At 44.7% G+C, this 19,271-nt stretch overlaps 1 protein-coding gene across 3 annotated transcripts in view; it reads left to right on the forward strand.

The window, feature by feature from the left end:
* Positions 1 to 4,466: 4,466 nt before the first annotated feature.
* Positions 4,467 to 19,271, forward strand: part of SLC38A5 (solute carrier family 38 member 5) — a 50,495-nt gene continuing 35,690 nt past the window's right edge. The window contains exon 1 of one of the 3 annotated variants that reach the window (XM_084836224.1): positions 4,467 to 4,601. The gene's annotated coding sequence lies outside the window, so the exon portion shown is untranslated. The remainder of the gene's footprint in view (positions 4,602 to 19,271) is intronic. The other 2 variants (XM_084836221.1, XM_084836226.1) reach the window with 2 other exon arrangements.

Here is a 19,271-nt window from a genome sequence, read left to right on the forward strand (position 1 = left end):
TTGCTCACATTCATTATCCTTGTTACACTTCTCTCTTTTGCTCCTTGCTCCCCCTTCCTGCTCTAGTTGAAATTTAAACTCTCCACTTATCATGGCAGGGCCCTGCCCTTTGCTTATTATGCTACTCTGTAAATTACAGTCCGTGCATGCCGATGGTGCTATGTCAATCGATCCATCCATCAATTTAAATAACGTATATTGCCAAATCCTCAACATAAGTGACTTTTTGCCATATTGAAAGAAATGAGAGATCTCACAGTTAATCAAAAGCTAAGAACTCCTTTCTAAGCCAATTTTTATATTTGCCTTTGGATTCTCTACTATGGTAAATGCACCAGAAACGCAACAGCCTCAAAAAATCAAGTTAACATTTTCCTCACTGATCAGGCAACTAAACCCAATTAATCTACTTATTAAACCACTTAAATAAAAGTTGCAGATTACTTATTTCTACTTAGACATTCACTTTTAGTTCAATATGTATTAACCACCATTCTTCAGAAAGTACCCAAGGCAGTAAACAACTTGAAACCAAACTTACAATAGAAATAAAAAGCAATCAATAAAACACAACAATGAAGATGTGGAGGGATAGCTCATGTGGCCAATATCCATATCATGTTCCTGAGGACATCCAGGAGAGTCTGTAGGGGAGGAGAGGTTCTCTTCACAGATTGAGCTCCAGAAAAGTTCTATTGATCATGCATTTGGGAACTCTTCTGAGTCCAATGTAGATTGGTTAACACAATTTGTTTACTAATGTTAGTGACCCAGTGAAAGAATGAATGGAAAAAATGGCCCTCTCCATGGGTTTTCCAACACAAACCCATGAGCATGTTTCTACATAAAATTCTTCTTGGGTTCTGTTCATGGTTTCTATTCTCTGACATCTATGTGTATAACCAGAAAAATTCAAAAGAACCCACAGTCCGTAGTAAAGTTTTTTACACAAACTTGGGAGCATCAATATACGGTTCCTTTCTTCAGGAAGCTAACTTTGCAACCTTGGTGTACTGGTGCTCCCACGTTCGTAAAAAAACTTTTCCACTACAGATTGCTTCTCGGGGATACCTGATATTTTAGCTCTGAGGGCACTTCCAGGCTGCTTCTAACACTACCAGTCAAATGGCATTGGATCTTTTCTTCCATCCTTTCTTCCTTAATGGATGTTTTTGTGACAAGAAAAAAGGCAGAAGAAAGTGTGAGAAAACACGGGAGGGTTACAAGTGGAAGAAATAATAATTTGGAAACCCCACAAAATTATGTGAATGAGGCAGGGCAATTGCACAATAACGTTACAAACTCCAGGTTCTTGAGGACACTTGGGCAAGACCCCCCTCATGGCCCCCTCCCTCTGTGACTCTACTTGTTCATCACCATTGTCACCAGCTGCTCTTCCTCCTCCTCCTCTTTCCCATCATTGCTACCCCTCGCTTGCTTGACAGGCAGAGAGCCAGGGAGCAAACAGGCAGGGGAATCTTCTGCTCCTCCTTCTCACCACCGCTGTTGTCTGGTCCAGAGTGAGAGGCAGCTGAACAAGCAGGTTGCAATGGTGCAGAGGAGGAGCAACTCCAGGGGGGTCTTGTCAGGGGGGGCTCTGTTGGGCTGTGGCCTATCGGCAGGTGCCCAACCATGCTTACTCTTGATGCCGACCCTGTACAACAAACACATCATCTGAAAGCACATCTTGTTTATAAGAGTCCTTGGATTTTAGATATTGGCTACCTGAAGTTACCTGATTACTTGATACTGTTATCAGCACTGAGAAACTGGAGGATTGTTACTGCAATTGTCAATGGGTCCAATGAATCAAGCACTGCTAGTAGAGGACTCATCTAGATGGTTGAGGCTCGCTTATAAATTGGTTCCTGACCAAGATTTTGTGGAAAGCTGAAAATGGGTTCAGTGACCCAGCAGCCATCATGGAGCTTGTGGTCTACACTGAATTAAGTGGATACACCCCAAATCTATTTGTTAGTTGGCAGGAATCAGAGTAGCCAGGGTTTTTCATGTGGACATCTTGTGACTTTGTACTACAGTCATTTCCTCTCTTTCTGATGTGCCCCTGCGTACGTAGCTTGTGTGTAGGTTGTGAGTGCCCCTGCATATGTAGCCAAAACACATCAGAGAGAGGTATCAGCAGATTTTAAAGAAATACCCCAAAAGAAAGAACGAGAGAAAAAAGAAAACAATCCCAAATGTGGGAGGACCCTGGTCCAATGAGGACTGAGTGTGCTGAGTGAGGATGGAATTCTGGCTGACTGTCAGAATGGAGGGGGGGACGCAAAATTGCAGGGGTGGTGATAAATGGAACGGAATGGCTGGATCTTAAATAGCAGCACTACACACCTCAACATTTTGTTGAAGGTCCCCCTTGTTATTCTTTAACAATCTAGTGCAGAGGTGGGCAACTTGTGGCCTTCCAGATGTTTTGGTTTGCACTTCCCATAATCTCCCACCATTGACTAGGGCTGATGGGAGTTTTAAGCCAAAACATCTGGAGACCCACAAGTTGCCAGCCCCTGATCTTAATGCATAAGATGTTATAGATGTTGTTCTATGTTACAGAAATCTGACTAATTTTCTATCTTATTTGGGGCGCAATCCTATGCATGTTTAGACATGCTGGCTGGGGCATGCTGGGAGTTGTAGGACTTTTTTCTGTCTAAACATGTGTAGGATTGCCCCCTTAAATACTTAATTCCACAAGGGTGCAATCCTATGCATGTTTAGACAGGAAAAAGCCTTACAGTTCCCAGCATGCACCAGCCTGTATGGCTAGCTAGGGAGATGCTGGGAGTTGCAGGACTGGTTTCCATCTAAACATTCATAGGATTGCACCCTTTATGTGCTTTGTGTTTTTAATTTTCTGAGGTTTCAGTTCTGCAGGATAAGAAAGTCCTGGTTTTTTATGTTTTGTTCAAAATCACTTGTGTATGCAGACATTTGTGCACATTGCACAGTCTGTTTAATCGTGTGTGTGTGAAACCCATTGATAACGGCAGTTTTTCAACACATGTTGTGTAGATGCAGCAAACTTGTGCATAATCTTCACAAGGGCTGATGTATAATTTTTCTCTTATCCACATAAAGTATCACAAGTTGGTTCATACATGAATATTCATCACCTGGTGACTGTACAATATCAAGGGATCAAGTTTGGTTTTTCAGTTTCTGCTTTACATTTTAAATCTTTGAAGTGCTGCTACCTTCTATTTGGTTATTATTTTGATACTGTAGTTTTAAATTTTTATATTGTATTTTATCAACTTGTATTTTATGGTTGTAAGTGTTGAGAACTGCCCAGAGGTTCTTGCGTTACTTGCACGTGTGAATGAGCCATTCTAGATCTAACACCAGAGTCAGACTTTTCACATCATGTTCAAGACAATGCAGTTCACACATTTAACTGACTATGCTCAGGGCTTAGTCCACACATATGTGGATTGCATCTGGATCAAGAGATGTGGATTTCTTGATTTTTCTACCCTTCTTTGTTGCATATGAGGATGAGTGTCTGCTTAATGTGTGAACTGTGTCCATAGAAAAACATTGCCATTGGGGTGACATAAGCTGACCTTGGCATGATTTTTTTTTAGTATTAGACCCATGATGACCCATTCACACATGGAAGTCATTACTGGATGCTGCTGTCATCTAGTAATGAAAATTTGTGTCTGAACCCTCCTCAATTGCAATCAAGTGCAAAGAAATGAAATGTTGCTCATTCATGTGTCATACTAGACCCAAGTGTAGAGTAGACTAATCAAGGGCAGATACAGGAGTGTGCTTGTGAACTATGCTTTGCAAGAACAAAACAAACCACTTCTTGAAATCATTGGTGGTCAGGGCACGGAATCAACCACACCCATGTTCTTCTTCAGGCACTAGATGCAGGAGCACGCAAGTGTGTTGTGGTAGCTGGAGTGTTCGACTGAGGCTCAGGAGACCCAGGTTCTAGTCCCCCCTTGGCCATGAAGCTCACTGGGTGACTTTGGGCCAGTCACTGACTTGCAGCCTAACCTACCTCACAGGGTCGTTGTGAGGATAAAATGGAGAGGAGGCGGACTATGTAGTTGCCTTGGCTTCCCTGGAGGAAAAGCGGTGACATACATCTAACAAATAAATAAGTAAATAAATATAGGTAACCTGGTGCCCTCCAGAACTCCCATAATTCCTTACTATTTACCAATCTGGCTGGGGCCGATTGGGGTTGTAGTCCTAAACATCTGGAAACCACCCCACCCCCCTCCTAGAGCTCGTCTCGGATCTGCCTCGGCAGCCGAAAGCCACTGTGGGTGATTGGGGGATAAGCTGGTTCTGCCATCCACCTGCTGTTTCCATTCCCACGCAGACCCTTAACCCGAATTTGCCTTGTCGTCCGCTTTTCCCAAGCGTCAAACTTACCCGGGGTGTGATTGGTTGAGAGGCGGGCGCGGGCGCGCGTATATGTGTGTGTTTGGCCCCGCGCGCGCGCGCGTGTGTGGCTGCGCGCGGAGGGGAACCGTCTGCAGCCCCGCGTCTTTGCCCGGAGACGCTTCGCTGGTCGGTGTGGGGAAGCCCATCAGACTCCGGCTCTTCTCCAAGAACACCGGCGGAGCGTGAGTGCGGGGTTCCGTAACAGGGGGGAGCCTTGTGTTTGCGTGCGTGAAGGAGTGAAACAAACAAATAAGGCAGGCGTGCGTTTTCGCGACTCTTGCAACTCGGGCAGACTGTTGCATCAGACTCCCGGCGCTGGGGAGAGGCTTGAAGGGAGACGGGGCTTAGCGAGGGAAGCAGCAGCGGGGAGGCCCTCTGCGCGTTCTCTCTGCGATCTCCCAGTCCCGCTGCACCCCTTTGGAGAGGCCCCTTCGGAGAGGTGGGCGAGCTGGATCCGCCATGCATTCCAGAGTCAGCCGCAACGGATCGAAGAAAATTGCTCCCAAAGCAAAACTTCAAGGCTTGGGGAGTGGTGGGCGGGGGGGAGGTCAGGATGTGTGAAGACGTGTGTGTGTGTGTGTGTGTGTGTGGACTGGGGGGTAATGGGTTGTGGCGGCGATGGTGGGAGCGGGGCTGGGTCCCGAGTTGGGTCGATGGCCGGCTTGGCGGGCAGCGCTACGCAGAGACCCCCTTTCGCGAGGCCTCCGAGGGGAGGAGGGGGGTGCGAGCTGGCGGCCACTTATGGTCGTGTGCCTGCGCTTGGAAGGAGGCAGGGGAAACGCTTCGCGTGTCTCTCGCACTCTTGGCAAACAGTTGCCGTGTAAAAGAGGGGTGGTCTTTGTTTCTGTTTTGTGGCCATATAGGCTGTCATTGCCACGTGGGCTGCCAAAGAATATACAAAATGGGTCCCCAGAGGTGGCAGCATAACCTACAAACCGATCCCCTAACAAATCCGAGCAACAGCCTTGATTGGGTATTATTTAGTAATAGTGTATAAAAGAATTCCTTTTTTCCCGAGGGGGGTGGTGGTGGTGGTGGTGGTGGTGAGAAAGCGAGTGTGTTGAGAGAGTGACTCCTGGCAGACAGTTCCATACATGTGCAAAATTGCACTCTCTGTAGTCTCGTAATTAATCAGAAGGTGCTACAGCCAAAATTAATCAAGAAAATCGCATTGGGATTTAAAGTCGTTAATTGTTGCTGGATCATATTACAGTGCAGCCATATGTTTAAAGAGCCTGAAAGTTAACTAGTCCTCATGAAGTGATCTTGCTTATGCACCCTGAGTTGTGTGGGATCTCTCTCAATGGAGAAAGCCATGCCTTGTTGGGGAAGCTGAGAAGTAAGGAGGGGGTGGCAGGGAGATGACCTTTCACCTATTCAGTGGATGTCTTGCCCACAAGATTACTTGAAATGGATTAATTAACTTTTAATATCCTTCAATCATTGTATTGATCAGGGTGGTTTAAGTGGTATGGTAAAAGGGGTATTTTAACACACTTTCAGTGCATAATTATGGCAGGGTTAAATGGCTGGCCTCAGATTTTGGCAGCAAATCATCAATTATTTCATTAATAACTTTTTCAGGGGACTTTCTGCTGCATGGACCAAATATCTTGGGTTGAGAGCTGATTCTAATCTGGGTTATTGATTTTGAGTACATAACGAGTGGGTGGTAGTTATTCTGGATTGGTTAGCACATAGCAAAAATTGTGTGTGTGTATGTGTGTGATATTAGAGAGTGCAAGATTATTAGAGAATGCAAAATTACAACATATTGTTTCTGAATAATTCAAATAACTCTTACCTCCTAGTTCTGTACTCACAATTGCTCCTCCCATTAAGCATGCACTGAAAGTGGTTACTGCCTTTAACACCTTGCTTGTGTGGATAACAGGTTGGTTAAAATGTATTGGACTGCAAGGAGGTCAAATCAGTCAATCCTAAAGGAAATCAACCTGAGTGCTCATTGGAAGGACAGATACTGAAGCTGAAGCTCAACTATTTTGGCCACCTAATGCGAAGAGAAAACTCCCTGGAAAAGACCCTGATGCTGGGAAAGACTGAAGGCAAAAGAAGAAGGGGACGGCAGAGGATGAGATGGCTAGGTAGCATCACCGATGCAATGAATATGAACTTGAGCACACTCCGGGGAGCGCAGGACAGGAAGGCCTGGTGTGCTATGGACCATTGGGTCACGAAGAGTCGGACACAACTGAACAACAACAAAACTAATCTATATTAAGGCTGCAATCCTTTACCCACTTACCTTGGAGTAAGCCCCATTGAACTCAATGGGACTTACTTCTGAGTAGAGCTGCATGGGCTTGCGTACTTGATCCCAAGTATGTATTCCTGTTTTACCCATATTCCTTTGCATAATATATGCAGTTTAATAACCATTTATCACACAACATCCTTTTGTACGATTACCTGGGGACAGGGGCTCTCTCCCCCTCCACACAGTTCCTTAATTGCCTGCTAATTTTGGGATGTGGGATGGTGTTAGGGCAATATGGAAACAGAACCTGTAGTGGTAGTTCTGGAGTAATTAACGGATTGGGACGCATGTCCCCTGTCAGCTGACAACTCTTCCTGAACCTTATCAAATATCAGCAGGTTTATTTGACACCCCAGCAGCAAAATTAATGGGGCAAACCTGAATCCCCTTCTAGGATGACTGGATGGAACCATTTCCAGAGAGGTATCCATGTTAGTCTCTTTCAGCAAAAACAACCAAGAGTCTTGTGGCGCCTTAAACAAACAAATTTATTTGGGCATAAACTTTCACTTTCATAGTCTATAGTCCACCGGAGTCAGTGTCCATGGCAAATGCAGGACCTAACCATTGAGAATGCACCTTGTACATGCCCTTTGCCTGATATTTTAGGGATCTGACCTTCTCATACTTTTGCAGCACTTTTGTATATCTTTTCATGCTGATAAAAAGCTATAAAATTTAATTAAACTAAACTGAAAAAAGAAATGGATTAAATTAGTTCCTGCCTCTGCCACTCCCCAGCCAAACACACTCTGGTTTCTTCCACACAAACAGCATTTCAGATCTTTGTCTATTCATTTCTCCAAAATCGGCGTATGTGTCTTATTTCTATTCTCCTCCCTGCCACCCCCGGCCCATTTCCTTCCGATCATTCATGCCTGGATCTCCAAGCAGCATGTTTTAAAATTTAGATGCTTTTCAACCTTTTTCCTGATTCTAAATGAGAGTTGCCATGGTTCAAGTCTTGCCCAGAATAGTCTCTGGCTCACACATGCACATACATCAGCTGGCTGGCAGTTGAACGTGTGAACTGATTCCCATCAGAGACAGCATTGTGTTTGAGGTGATGGCGAAAGTTCTCTCTGTGGTTTTATATCAGTGATAGCATATTCACACCTGACTTGCAAGTTGTTACTGGATGTTGCAGTCCCGAATGTGCATGTGTGAACCAGTCTTGGATGACTGGCAGCTAAATGTTATGTTGAGTGTACTGTGCAGCATGCTTGGACAAAAAATAAAGCAGTAAGTTTATTAAAACTTTCTCTCCCAAAGTTCTACACATTGTTTGGTACTAACTACAAAAGTGAGCTTTTCACCAATTAGTTTTAAAGTATGTTTCTTTTTCAGTTTCCAGACTGATATAATTCGTTCTAGATAAAACAGTGAACACAGCTCTACTTTGCTAGGTTTTGTAATTCTGCATGAGCTGCACAACTTGACTACATGGCAAAACTGCCTGGGAGGCACTCCCCAGGTACTATTTATCCTAGGGCTGGCTGGCTGGCTCTTTGGTGTTGGATGTTTGGTGACCTGTTCACATACATTACTGGATGCTGCAGTCATTGAATGATGAGCATGCATGTGGAAAACAGCCCTGATATGCCACTGGAGGCTTAGAATAATTCTTTCCCTACTGCTGCATGTTACTCAGGGCTTGCCCCTGGCCTTGAAAACAGCCTTGAGGGCTAAACCCTGTTGATCTGCATCTGGATTGGAGCCAGCGTCCTCTAGAGGCAATGGATCCTGATCCTGCCTCCGGGAGCCAGCCAGGATCAACTTGGAACCATATAGAAATTGTGTGCCTCTCAGCCATTTCCCCAAATCCCAGCAGGTAGATGGATTTCGTTCATAAATCAGTGTGCCCTGTCGTCTCCTGCCCTTTCCCCTTTGCAATCTTTCCCTAGGTTTGGAGCACCCAGAGACCACCCTGTTTTATCTCTAGATTCTTTGCATTTCTTCTCCTGAGGGGGGGGGAGGGGGCTACAGTGAATACTGGGTAGTGTGCCAAGGGAGGGAGAGGTTGTCTACAGCTGGTATTAATGTCTCCCCATTCCTGGAGCTTCAGCGAGGGAGTGGCTGAGGAGAAGGCAGTGCACATCTTCTCCCAGGTTCAGTCCTCAGCATCTCCAGTTAAACTCAGCGACAGCTCATAAGGCGTGTGCCCTTCCGGCCATGCACATGTGCTCACAATGGTGTGGGGAAATGGAAGGATGAACTGGGCTGTATATGGATACAGCTGGAAGTAATTTCAGCACTTTTTCCAGTCATAGCAATCATGACAAGAATAGCTACAGCTGCCTTAGTGCATTGCCTGGCTCATGCGAGTGTGTTTCTCAGTGCAGTTGGTTGTGGAGACAATCATGTGGGGGGAAGTAAGCAGGCCCTGCATGTGGGAACCGGCCTTCAGCCAACAGAGCTGGGGAAAGATGGTGGTTTTGGATCCCAGAGAACTGCTAACAGTTGCTGCCAGTAGTCAGAACGGTGTGTATTCTGTGCTCAAGTTGCGTGTGTGTATATGTGTATACACACATACACATATAAAAACTGCCATGTGATGCTCCTCCCAAATTTGCCACCCATTTGGAAGTGGCAAATTTAAGGGGGAATTTCAGTGATTGCTTTGTGTGTGGAGAGGGGGGTTTCGCAAAATTTTCAGGGGAGAGCCTTGCTTTGGTGATGGCAGTGGCACCGGTGCTTTAAAAACATTTTCCCTCTTAAACTACATTTTGCCATGACCACAAACGGCAGCAGCGGCACAGTTCTTGACAGCCGCCTCCTGGTGGTCACCACTTATTCCCCCCCCCCCCCGCCTCCACTGTGCTGCTACATCATGACATAGACCTGGTTCACACAAAACAACAACACAGAGCATGGGTTGTCGTTGAATCGTGGATTGTTGCGTGGACCCAGCCACGCTAACCAACCATGGTTTGTTAATCACAAATTACCCAGAGTTCACAACTGAACAACAAACTCTGGGTTCTCTTCGTGTGTTGTTTGTGGTTAACAAATCATAGTTTGTTAGTGTGGCTGGGTTCACACAACACAACAATCCATGATTCAACAACAACTCTAGGTTGTCATGTTGTGTGAATGACCTCATAGAATCATAGGGTTGGAAGGGGCCTACAAGACCATTGAGTCCAACTCCGTGCTCAGTGCAGGAAGCCTGATTCCCAGGCAGTCTCCCATCCAAGTACTAACCAGGGCTGACTCTGCTTAGCTTCCACATAGCATCATTCTGAGGGAACTTCTGGGCGGTGGGGGGAATGATAGCTGTATCATTTGTGCATAATGATGTGCGTCCATCTCTCTCTATAAGCAGACATATACATACATACCCTAATTTCAGCACCAAAGTAACCCATATTAACTAGCCCATAAATGGAATACTGTGATACACAGCTTTGTACAATTTAAACATTTTGCTTATTATATTTATCAGTCGCCCCATAGCCAAAGGACAATTAAAACTCTTTTAGTTAGACAATTAAAACAGTTCAAAAACATAAATCCTGTAACAGCACGAAAATCCAATAAAACAAAACAGCAATATCCGAGCAGAGAATAACATACCAGCCACAATCCTATAATCTAATCGCAAAAGAGAGCCTGCCAAAAACAACCTCAGAGGGCAAAAGCCACATCCAAATCACGATGAAAAGCAGAGATTAAAGTATATCAGTGTTTTAGAATGGTGTTAAGATAATGTTAAAAGGCCTGAGAAGTTAGCACCAAAAAGCCATTAATGTAGAAGCCAGGTGAGCCTCTCTAAGGAGCGGGAAAAGGCCCTCTCCCTCATAGCCACCCTTCGTATCTCAGCTTGGGGGGTTGTAATCTATTCTGCTTTTGCTAGGCCTGGGGAGAGGCAAATAGCTAGATGGTGCAATGAAGTCCCACTCCTAACCACCTGCACCTTGTTCATGGAGTGTTTCACATTTATGGGAAGTGCCGTAGCAGAGAGAACCCACTGGAACTTCTTGAATATTTTCCTGTTACACAGTTGTCAAATAACCCAGCAGGAACACATGGAGTCTCCCCAACGTGGTGCCGATGGACACCTCCCTTGGTATCCGTCAGGCTTGCTGATTTTCATTTTATTTGAGAACCTTTTAAACTGGGAGGCTGGTGTTCTCTAAAGTGAAGAGTTGCACTCCAGTGCCATCTTTATTTGGGTTGAACAGAGTAGTTTTGTGTTTTGGAGCTTAGGAACCCCCCCCCCCCATTTTTGCCTTGTGCTTAGGTTCTTGGGCAAGTTCCTTTTCTTTCAGTCTCAGCTGTTTGCCTTCTGGGGAATGAGTATTTTTTGACCAACCATGCCCACCGTGGCAGAATAGGCAAGCCATGCCATGGCAGTCATTTTGTGAGAGTGTCCACAACACACTCTCAAAATTCCAGATGTGCTCACAACCCAAAAAGGTTGGAGGCCTCTGTTGTACACAATGTGCACAGATCTGGGGAGAAGTGGATGGTGGGTGGTGATAGGTTTGCACTGTACCACCTGACTAAATCAAGGGTCTTCAATATGTGACAGGGGAAGGCCCAGAGGGGAGTTTGGTGTTTGCCTGAACAACAGCTTGCTCTCCCCTCCCATTTTGAGATCCCAGAAGCTGGGCTGGCCAGTGGTTTGTCTTGGTATTTCCTGCCTCCTTATGTGCATAGGCCTCTGGCGTTGGCTGACATGATGGATTCTATTATTGCTGTGTTTGAAAATAGGAGTGTACATCTTTATCAGCAGATTAATCTACCTAAAGCATGGGTGGGAAACTTGTGTCCCTCCAGATGTTTTGGCATACAATGATTACAAAAAAGAAGATAGCCTTTTCTAACAATGAATTATAGCTTTTGTTTATTGAGCTGGAAGTTATCTTCCACATCCCTTAATATCTTCAAAAAGACACCCAAAAAGACACCTATATGTGGTATTTTTAGTCAAATGCAAATTTGTTTGGATGAAGTTGGTTCATAAATCCAAAGGCAAGATCTTTTCTGTCCTTTTTTGAAAGACTGAACCATTCCTCATACTGGTAAGGGGGTAGGGTTGAGGTGTTTGGTTTTTTTTACTAAACAGAGGACTTTTCTTATTCGTTCTTGTGCTTAGGTTTTGTGGAGCGGGGCTCAGGGCAACCCTCCCCCCCGTTTTATTTTTGGCATTAGAAGGAAAGTGGGACTTCTTTGTTTTGCTTTTGGGGTTAGGTAAACTCTGCATCAATGAAATGCCTGTTTGGACATTCACAATGCAATCCTTTGCATGCTTCCTCAGAAGCCATAGAGATCAATGGGGCTTACTCCCAGGTAAGTATGCATAGGATTTCAGCCTTGTGCTGCAATCCTCTGAACACTTTTCTAGCAGTAAGCTTCATTACACAACAGGACTTACTTCTGAGTAAACATGCATAGTATTGCACTGTTAGTGTACTATTTTTCCATGTGTGTATGTCAGAAGCTTGAATGCCCTTCACTTCTATTGACTGCATCTATGCAGAGGTTGCCTCATACTTCTGTATCTGTTCCTGGGAATCTAAGAACGCCTTTGCACAGGTATGCTGTTTCTTCTCCTGATACTGAGGGGCTGTCATCAGTGCACCTGATTCACCAGCAGCTACAGGGTCTGTGACAGTTGCAGAGAATTCAAGGCAATTCCCAGCCATGCTGAATGCCACATCAAATTTGACAATTGGAACAGGAGCTGGATTTTAGACATTCTTGGCTTTTACTTTAAATAATGCAAGTTTCTGGACCTCTTGGTTTTGGGGGTGAGATTTAAAACATGGGTGGCAGCATTCAGGAGTGTAGCTTCTGTGCTGTCACAAAATAAACTACATCAGCCTTCTCCAACCTGTTGCCCTCCAGATGCATTGGACTGCAACACTCATCATTGTCCATGCTGGCTGGGGATGATAGGAGTTGCAGTCCAATACATCTGGAGGGCAACAAGTGAAGGCTGGTCTAAATGTTACATGTAGAGTTGTCACGTAATTTGTGTATATGGGTAAAAATAGTGGTCCTGAAGCAGGAAACATACCTTTATTTATCGATAATGCACAGAGGTTATAGCAGACGATGTTTTAGAAGAAGCATTCTCCTGTGTGTGAGAAAATGTAGAATGTCTCTTTTAAGGCAACGCTTGCTGTTTGTATGAATGGTTGCATTACAAATACATTAAAACAAAGCCTGTTGCCTAATTAGTTGAAGCCGCATTTTTAGTTGTTAAAAGTTTTTCAACCGATTAATTGATTAAGATCAATTGCAATCTTATACTGGAGTTATGCCAGCTGAATGACTTTAGAATTTGGCAGAAGCTCCATTAAACTCTTGGTCTTTTCATACCATAACCTGATACAAAGTTTATAATGCCCCTTGCTCCTCGGTATGTATGTGTCTGTGGGTCAAATTCTGCAAGAAATCAGATTGAGATTAAAGCATGAAAACTTTTGTTGTCTTTTATTGATTTGCATATAATTACTCCTTATAATTTTCATTTGGGGAGGGAGCAAGTATTAACAGAAAATAGAGACAACCCACAGCTTGGCTTCCAGGCCAGCCTTCCCCCAACCTAGCGCCCTCCAGAGGTATTAGACAATTCCCATCATCCCCATCCCACATGGCCATTGGCTTTGAATGACGGGAGATGTAGTCCAACACCTCTGGAGGGCATGAGGTGGAGGAGGGCTGTTCTAGTTTGACTACAATCCATCCCATACATGTGTACTCAAAAGTAAGTCCCACTGAGTTCAATGGGGCTTACTCAAAGGTCAGTGGGTATAGTATTACAGTCCAAATTCCCTGTCTTTCTGGGTGGGAAACTTGGTTCTTTTCTGTTTTTTCCATAGTGCTGTGGCTTTGTGTGATTTAGCCCTGCCACAGGACATACATTGTTTTGTTTCCCTAAAGTAGAAAGTTGCCCTTTTTCTTGCCCCCTCCTGGCTCTGCTCAGCTTGGTCAGCGCAGGCCGCTCAAACTGGAGAAGTGTGAACTTTGTAGACCTGCCCAACAAGGTTGTGTAAACACCCAAAACAAATATTGAGGCCTATTGAGGCTGCATTGAGGCTGCAGTGTGACGTGGTCATGCGTTCAAGCAGAAATTTTTTTTCTTTGAGACTTCACATGGTGATACTACGCAGTGCAGCGCCCCTCCCCTCCCCCCTTCCTTACTGGGAGTATGGGCAGGGTGAAGTGGGAAGCCTTTCTCCTCACCTCGGACCTCACCGCTGTAAACTCACTAGTAGGATTGCCGTGACACACCCGTGCCAGTAGCCAGGGTTCCCATGCCTTTTAACATTGCAGAAAGGTAACCACTGTAGCGGTTGGCAACCTAGAGATGTGATGATGAGGAAAGCTGCGCCTGTTACGTTGCTGCCCTGCCACTTGTGTAGTGTTTAAAGGCAGAGGAACTGTTGGTCTGCTCCTCAGCCAGACCTTAATTGTGTAGTTCCTCAGTTAAAACAGGCTGTTCCAATTGTGTAGTCTATGGTTGTGTCCAACTCTGCTTCTAGACAGGTGGGCTCCTAGTAATACCCAATCATTGCTTTTCCGCTGTAAGCTACAAGTGGAATTGCGATGGATTTTCCACACAATTGGGAGTGTTGTACTTTTTCTACATCCACACCAGTGGGCATGACATAGCTGCTGTAGGTGGGGCCATTTGAAGCTCAGCACAGATGCACCATAACCCTTGTGGTTTTATTACCCTATTTATTTTTAACGCTTTCTAAATTCACACTAAAATGTTTTTCTGGCTATACTTCTTTTACTTAAAGATGCGCATAGCTCTATATAGCACCATAATATTATGTTGTTTTTTGTTTTACGGTGTTATATTGCTATAACGCTAGAATGTAATAATGATTTTTTTTTTAATGTTGAAAAACGATTTTCAGGTCACCACCATTTTAGCAACATGATTAACGGTGGTAACCAGAAAGTCCCCGCCTCCCAAACGCTTAAAAAAAATGTTGTAGCATTATGGCGTGATTGCTCTATAGTTGTCTTTCATTATTTTTAAAAAAACTACAGCCAGAAAATAATTTTAGCCCTAATTAGTTTTAACCATAAGTTACATTGTCCCCATTATCAACCATGGTTAATATGAACCATGGTTTTCTTTTAACCAGGTTTTTGATGCATCTTTAAAATCCCCATGCAAGCCCTAGTTAATGTGAACCACGCTTAAAGGCAGTGCTGACATAACTCTGCAGTCCTATGCACACTTATCTGGGAGTAAGGGCCTTTTCTGTGGTGGCCCCCACTCTGTGGAACTCCCTCCCTAGGGAACTCTGCCATGCCCCCTCTTTAATGAGCTTTCGCCGTGCATTAAAAACATGGCTGTTCAGGCAGGCATTTGGGGTGGGTTAGGGTATTTTAGAAAATGTTTTTATTGTAGAATTTTATTGTTTTAAACTGTTTTATTATATGCTTGTACATTGCCCAGAGTGGCTGGATGATTAAGAAATTTAATAATAAATAAATAAATAAATAAATAAGCCACATTGGATTGACTTGAGATAAACATATATAATATTATCATGGATAATATGAACTAAAGTTTGCTTTTAACCAGGTTTTGATGCTTGTATAAAATCCTCATGCCAACCACAGTTAATTCTAGTGGGGAATGCATGTGAGAGAGGGGCAGAGATGGTGTACAATCCTAGCCCATCTTTGCTCCCATAATTACAGTTAACAGATTGGGAATGTTTAGAGTGGCCAGATGCAAAAAGAGGCGGGGCTTCTGCTGCTTCAATAGTTTTGTAGGACAACTGTTCCACAACTATTAAAGGTGCAGGAGCCCTGCCTCTTTTGCATCTAGCCACCCTAGGAATGTTATACCTGCTGAGGTTTCCAGTCCCTAGAGCCAGACATCCAGGCATACGTGACCCTGGGCTGTGTCTCAACTGCAGAAAGGAAGTACTGCTGGACCTGGCTGCAGTAGATTATTGCTGGGGAACTTGAAGGAAAAGGGGAGCTAGGAGTTCAAATGCTTGGATTTTGTTTCTTCCCAGCCATCCTCCTTTAGGAGTGCCCTGGGAACAGGCTTTCTGTGGGCTGCGTGCAGCTTCTCACTCCCACCACATCTACAGCAGACCAGCCTCACCTTTTTTCCAGATTCCAGCTCCTGGATACATGCCCTAGATAAGATAATGCCCACCCAGGCATTCTTCTGGGAATAGCAGCCAGAGGCACAGATGGCATGGTAAAAATGGAAACGTCAGGCAGAAGATGGGGTGGGCAATGGTTCGTTCATTTTGCAAAGGGAATAACCCAGGACCCAGAAGCAGATGAGATTAAGAAGAGGTGGAAAGAATACACAGAAGAACTATACAGGAAAGATCTTAATGTCCCTGATAGCCATGACAGTGCAGTCACTGAACTTGAGCCGGACATCCTCGAGAGTGAAGTCAAGTGGGCCTTAGGAAGCATTAGTAACAACAAAGCTAGCGGAGATGACAGTATTCCAGCTGAGCTATTTAAAATCCTAAAAGATGATGCTTTTAAAGTGCTGCATTCAATATGCCAACAAATCTGGAACACTCAGCAGTGGCCACAAGACTGGAAAAGGTCAGTTTACATTCCAATTCCAAAGAAGGGCAACGCCAAAGAGTGTTCAAACTACCGCACAATTGCGCTCATTTCACATGCCAGCAAGGTGATGCTCAAAATCCTACAAGCTAGGCTTCAGCAGTATGCGAACCGAGAACTACCGGAAGTACAAGCTGGGTTTCGAAGAGGCAGAGGAACTAGAGATCAAATCGCCAACGTTCACTGGATCATGGAGAAATCAAGCGAATTCCAGAAAAACGTCTATTTCTGCTTCATTGACTACGCTAAAGCCTTTGATTGTGTGGATCACAACAAACTGTGGCAAATTCTTAAAGTGATGGGAGTACCAGACCACCTTATCTGTCTCCTGAGAAACCTGTATGAGGGTCAAGAAGCAACAGTAAGAACCAGACATGGAACAACCGAGTGGTTCAAAATTGGGAAAGGAGTACGACAAGGCTGCATATTTAACTTATATGCAGAGTACATCATGAGAAATGCCGGGTAGAATGAATCACAGGTCGGAATTAAGATTGCCGGGAGAATTATCAACAACCCCCGATATGCAGATGATACCACCCTAATGGCAGAAAGTGAAGAGGATCTCAAGAGCCTCTTGTTGAGGATGAAAGAGGAGAGTGCAAAAGATGGTTTGAAACTCAACATTAAAAAAACGAAGATCATGGCATCTGGCCCCATCACTTCCTGGCATATAGAAGGGGAAGAAATGGAAGCATTGACAGATTTTACTTTCTTGGGCTCCAAGATCACCGCAGACGGTGATTGTAGCCATGAAATTAAAAGACGCTTGCTCCTTGGGAAAGCTATGGCAAACCTAGACAGCATAGTAAGAAGCAGAGACATCGCCTTGCCGACAAAGCTATGCCAACAAAGCGATAATCAAAGCTATGGTTTTCCCAGTAGTAATGTATGGCTGTGAGAGCTGGACTATAAGGAAGGCTGAGCGCCGAAGAATTGATGCTTTCGAACTGTGGTGCTGGAGAAGACTCTTACGAGTCCCCTGGACTGCAAGGAGGTCAAATCAGTCCATCCTAAAGGAAATCAACCCTGACTGCTCATTGGAAGGACAGATACTGAAGCTGAAGCTGAAATATTTTGGCCACCTAATGCGAAGAGAAAACTCTCTGGAAAAGACCCTGATGCTGGGAAAGACTGAAGGCAAAAGGAGAAGGGGACAACAGAGGATGAGATGGCTAGATAGCATCACCGATGCAATGAATATGAACTTGAGCACACTCTGGGAGAGAGCGCAGGACAGGAAGGCCTGGCGTGCTATGGTCCATGGGGTCACGAAGAGTCGGACACGACTGAACGACTGAACAACAACAACCAGAAGTGGTATCATGACTTCCTACATCTCCTGCTTTAACCATTTGCAGATCTTATGCTCCTTCCAGAGCTTGAAACAGGTACCAAGATGTCCTGGCTGTCAGCCACCTTCTCAAGCCCAGTGGCCCCATTCTCCTGCCAGAACCAGCCTAGAAACCAGGTGTTCTGCATCTTCTGTGGGAACATAACTTTGAGCTAAGGATGTGGTTAAAGATCAAGGCATCAACCAGACATCTCCATTGCCACTTCTGCCCCACCCAGCCTCCAGAGTTCTTTCCCAGGTGTAGATAGCAAGATTAACCCTTGGTTCCAGAGACTCCAGCTGCCAGAATAAATGTGGCTATATTTTCTAGAATTGGAAAAGCTCCCGTTGCACTAATAGGAACTTTCCTCCGAATGCAAAAAGCCACTTGGGAGGATTTTTGTTGAGGGAAAGGGTTAAACCCCTCACCTACATGCCTGCTATTATTGTGTATAAAAATAGTCATGTTAAAAATCCAGAACCCTACATTTAGCATGGCATGTAGTTTGGCCCAGAGGTGGAGGGTTCTTGCCATTGTTTTTCTGGTAGGACTCCTCTTCTTTGGGGTATTTATTTGTTGCGGGGGTTAAATGCATAGGAGCTTGCCAGAAAAAGAAGCTGGCAACCTTCAGTGTATTGAATTTTATTTATTTATTTTATTACCTTTATATCCCACCCTTTTTCTTCCTTAAGGGATTCAGGGTGGTGTACATAATCCTTCTCCTTTCCATTTTATCCTCAACAACAACCCTGTGAGGTAGGTTGGGCTGAGCGTCTGTGACTGGCCCAAAGTCACCCAGTGAGCTTCCATGGCTGAGTGGGGACTAGAACCTGGGTCTCCTGACTCCCAGTCAACACTGGCCAGTCAACACCACACGGGCTCTTTTCCTATATTTTTAAAATGTATAAACCATACCTTTATCCCAAATTACACACTTAATACAGTAAAAACATGAAACCTAAACATCAGTACAATAAAAGCCTGAGGTGACGTTACTATCTTTACTTTTTCTTGGCTCAGGGCTTCTCTTGTGGCCTTAACAGTTGCATAAAGACAGACATTCCAAAAGATGAAACATTTCTCCGTATGTAGTGGTGGTAATGTTTTGCAGGTTGAATTTATGCCTATAGTGTAGGTAAAAGGCACCAGAAGGAGGGGGGAGAGAACAACACACACTTCTGCGCACCTCTCTTTCACCTCGCTAATGGTGGAAAATGCCCTAGTACATTCTGCCCGACTGACTATATCTGCTAATCCCATTTGTTGGCCGCCCTTAATGCAGTGCAACATCTACCATCTTGAAGCATCCATTTTGGCTTGTGTCATGGCAAGACAGTCCCTGCTGAACTGCTATGTGTTTGTCATTGGCATGTATTCATGTGATGCATGTTCATTAGATACCCATAATCCAAACGCATCAAAATCTTTAGGTCACATAGACACTCCCCCCCCCCCGCACATACCCACCTGGTGGCGATGACAGCAGGACCAACACAGGCCAATCGGAAACCTGCACAACATACTTCCCACTGTTATTACAGAGGGTATCACGGACAAAATGCCCCCAGGTTTTTCTCAGGACCCTGCCTGCATTTCTGGTTGTGGACATTGGTGCTAAGCTGGAAGGTGATGCCAAGCCTGGCCTAACGGCTTAGCTTCGG

The sequence above is a fragment of the Heloderma suspectum genome, chromosome 2, assembly GCF_057233095.1.
Source record: "Heloderma suspectum isolate Gila_16-S chromosome 2, 16-S_ref, whole genome shotgun sequence".
Lineage (NCBI taxonomy): Eukaryota > Metazoa > Chordata > Lepidosauria > Squamata > Helodermatidae > Heloderma > Heloderma suspectum.